This window comes from Propithecus coquereli, unplaced genomic scaffold (genome assembly GCF_000956105.1).
Source record: "Propithecus coquereli isolate 6110/MARCELLA unplaced genomic scaffold, Pcoq_1.0 Scaffold35, whole genome shotgun sequence".
NCBI lineage: Eukaryota > Metazoa > Chordata > Mammalia > Primates > Indriidae > Propithecus > Propithecus coquereli.
The window spans coordinates 389,041-393,690 of record NW_012149174.1 but is presented as its reverse complement, the minus strand read 5'-3'; positions in this window follow the sequence as shown (position 1 = coordinate 393,690).

Genomic DNA, 4,650 nt, shown 5'->3' with positions numbered 1-4,650 from the left:
AATTTTGAATAAACAGATATTCCAAGAAAGTACAACAGATCATATAGTAATCTCTATACAGCATTTCCTAAGTGTTATATTCAACTAGAACCAAATGTTTCAGTTTATTCTGTGAGGGGAAACCATTTTTGAAAGTTCCTTTTTGGCAAAATTTCAGAGCTGTTACTACCCAGGAAATAAAATATTATTGCACAACAAACAAAACTGAGCAAAGCTAACTACTTGGTTCTTAAAGCATCTTCAAAGCACCTTGACTCCCTGCATTGAGCCATGTTTTTATGATTCTGTGTACAAGTAAGCCTGACGTTAGTCATATCAATGTTTTTAACAATTTTATAATTGCCTCTTAACTGGTCTTTCAGCATCATTTCTTGCCCCTTCTTGAGTTCGTCTCCACAAGATAGCCAGGGCAATCTCAAAATGCAATTCTAACCATGTTATCCCCGTTTAAATGTCTTCTGTGACCATAACCATAGCCCTTTAGGCTTTATCCCTGCCTTCTACTCTGATTGCTCCTCAAGTCACTCTGCCTAGCTCTCCAGTACAATCATATTCCCTCCATCTACAGGGTCTTTGCGTAAGTAGCCTTTCTTCACGACCTGCTTTCTCCCCTCTCCCTCAATCACTACCCTCTTCACCTATTTAACTGTTCCTATTTATCCTTTAGGACTCAGCTCATAGTTTATTGCCTCAGGGAAGTTTTTTCCGGACACTCCATGCTCCATCATGCTCACCTTGGTACGTGCTGTGTGTTGCTAGCACTTATGACAGTTTCATTAATGACTCTCTCTCCGACAGGACTGTAGAGCTTCCTGAGACCAGGGACCATGTATACGGTTGCCCCTCACTGTATTGTTCAAATCTAGCTCAGCACCTAGCATACAATGACACTGAATTTAGGTACGAATTGTACATTTAGAATTTTTTTAAAAAAGGGAAAAGAAAACAGATTATACTGAAGAAGTAAGCTAATCTTGCAGTGGTTAGTTTCAGCACCGATGAGTGAAGGCAACCATAAGAAGAAAGAAGATAATTTTTCTCTGGCATTTGGACCAAGAAAAGGATTCTTGTGCCAGAAAAGTGAATGTGTTCTTCATTAAAGGAAAACCAAGGGCTATCATACAGATACTCTCCTCTCTCCTCCAGTTCTGAAAGTGTGGGTAAGAAATGTCATAGAGGCACTGAAATGCAGTGGTTCTCTCGCAAATCTCTGTTGAGCTCTGAGCTCTAAGAGGTACTTCTAGGATCACTTCTGGGAAGTGGCATCTCAATATCACGTAGCATCTAACTTAGTTAGGTAGTCAAGAAGTCCAGACCAGGGTCCATGACTGAAAACTGTACATTTCCTAAATTTTAGAAATTGAGATATGCTTGTTATTTTTATTTTACCTATTCACTTGTTCTTATTGTTAGGGAGAGAAAGAAACTGAGAAGTTAGGAAAAACAGACAACTTTAAGGGAGCAAGATTTACCAAGGTATTGAATTGGTGATAGTAGCTTTATAAAGCAAAGACAAACAGGATACTTGGGGTTCATTGGTGTGCAGGCAGAACAACAGCTCCCTAAAGAGTTCCACATCCTAATCCCTGGGAACTGTTGAATATGTTACCTTATATAGCAATGGGGACTTTGCAGATGTGATGGAAGATCTTAAAATAGAAAAATTACCTTGGATTATCCAGTGAAACAACGGACTTTTTAAGAATGAGGCAGGTGTGTCAGAAAGCAAGCAAGAAGGTTTAAAGATGTTATACTGTCAGCTTTGCAGATGCAAGAAGGAGCGAAGGGCCAAGGAATCACACAGCCCATCAAACACCTTGATTTTAGTTCTATGAGACCCATTTTGGATTCCTGATGTCCAGAAACATAAGATAATAAGTTTATGTGGTTTTAAGCCACTAAGTTTGTAGTGACTTGGTACAACAACAATAGGAAACTAGTATATCAGGGAGATGACTTTAAGGATTAAACCATAGAAAAGATGTGTGGTTTCCAAGCATATGATTCTTCCCAAGGAAGGAAGGAAGAACTATTAGAAACCACCTTCAAAAATGATTTTAATAAAGGAACCTTACTTTATACCTATACATTAATTTGAATGCCCTTTAGGTAGTAAGGGACCTTGGAAAAATTTCTTGTCAAACTCCTTCATATCACAGATAAGAAAATTGAGGCCTAGAGAGGTGAGGTGATTTGACACTCAGCTACTGAAAGAATTAGAACTAAGACATCCTGATACTGTCCAGATGGTATAAGCGATGGAGGAGGAACAGAAACTGTTGCTCCTGCCTTTTTTCTCTAAGTTTTTGTGGCTAGCAAATTCAAAAATTGAATGATATCAGGTACAGGGTGAGGTTAAACCACACTGTATACACAGTAAAAGGAATATATTAGTAAGGTCTGAGGACTGTTCAATGCAGAGTCAAATTGTCAAGAGGTGTATGTAGAACCAGATTTTAAAGTAATTTAGAGATATTTATTTTCTCATTTCCTCTAAATTTCTCTAAAGTAACTCTAAAAAGGTGCAGTAATGAAAGATAAAGGCACAGAGACAGGTTTCTTTATATATTAATGAATAACTAACCAAAGACTAATAAAGATTCAATGATCATGCTGATTAGATTATTCTGGATTATTTTTCCCGCTGCAGGCAGTGCCCATACCCAGCTTCTATCACAAATTATGCAATTAAATGTAGCTTTGGAAATTGTGTTTGCATCTATCACACAATGTCTATTTGTTGTAAAATGGTATAGAATTATAATGTCCTGAAAGTTTCAAGGATCAAGATAATTACCTGAGGCCTTTTATGTAAACTAACTTTTTTATATTAACAACTAATACACACAAAGGACAAGACAGAAAAATTTTTGTTTGAATTAATTTAGTAAAATTCAAGATATTCTGAATTATAATCTTTCGAAATGACCAGCTCATAACATGAACTTGTTTGGAGATGTACATTATGGTACTTTTATTTCTGCCACTAAATCCTGACAAACAACATGGAAAAATATGTATTATGCCAAATAGGTATATGAAAATAAAAATATTCAAAGGCTAAGAGGATTTGGATTTTATTTTATGTACACTGGAATATCTTAAAATTATTGTTTCTTAATCTCTTAGTTCCCAGTTGGTGTGTTTCCCATCTAATTGAAATGCATAAAAATGATTCAGCACAACAACCTTATTGGTAATTAAATTTTGGATTTAGGTTAAATCCACTTGAATCATAAAAGCTAGTGGACAAATCTCTTCTTAGCAATAATGCAAATAGAAATATTCACATATTATAAAATGCTAATTTTTGGACACTGGCAACAAATAATAACACACACACAAAATACTTGACTGTTATAATGAAAAACATTCATTCAAACTGACATTTACTTTGAGCGGAGTTAGTTTTGCCGTGTCTCATCCTAAAACATCATTTGTGTCATCTACTATAATTCAAAATCCTTTACCAGCCTATAACACTGGGGATAAATTCACACATTCATTACTTCTTAGGCACTTTTTGGTTAATAATGTCTCTTCTAATATAGATCTACAGACTAACAAACATAATATGGATATTTACAGTAAGTACAGGGGGAAAAAAAAGAAAGACTATATCATTTAGTGAAAACCAATACTTTGGGAGCTTTTTACAAAGGTGAAATTAAGGTGTAAAGCTTTTCATAGTTGTACAAAGGCCTTGATCCCAAGCCCCACACTGAGGAGGGTCATTGTGGAGGTGTAACCCTGGGTTTTAATGTCGACCCGTAAAAGGATCATCCAGGGGAAATAGATTGTTCTGAGAGGACTTTCAATAAGATTGTTCAGCCATAACATTTTTTAAAGGCTCCCAGCATCTTTTAGATAATCTCGCTAAGGGGGAAAAATGCTGATCACACGTTTTAAATAGAAAAAGGCTGAAATGCACAATTTTGCATTCACCTTTTTTTAAGCTCTTAAACTAATATAAGAAGTTAAAAATAATTTTGATTTCCCCCCTTCCTTTTAAAAAATATCTTAACTTGTAGATTATGATCAATAACAACAGAATATTGTAAGCTCCAACTTTACGCAGGGTTGTTTCTTCCTGACAAGGGGCAGACCAGGTCATAGTCCAGGTGCAGCAGCCTAGGTGTGGTTTCACATTGTCAGGATTCTTCTATCTATTCTGTCATTCCTAGACTTCTGCCTACCACACTGCACCCCCAACATGGCCCCAAATTGTTTTCTATTATATATGCATTCCTAATCATTAAGGAAATGAAGCAGGAGTCATTAAGCATCAATTCTCTAAATAGTCCACAGGTCAGAGTTTACTCACAAGGTCACACATAAATATTTTGTAAGTTGGGAAATGTAGTCTTTATTCTGGTTGTCTTATATCCACCTATGTATCAGGGTGCAGTTACTTTAGAAGAAAGAAAATAGATAATAGGAAAAATTGCAGGTCTTGGCTACATTGTCCTACCATATTTTGAATAAATCAAAAGAATTCAAAATTATTGTTGGGATTAATTTCCTTAATAGATATAGCTTTCACAAATAGTTTCAAATAAAACAAAGAAATAGACAAAAAGTTGATATATACATGCATATGCAGACATGCATATAATATGCGTATGTGTGTATATGTAAATTATATATACT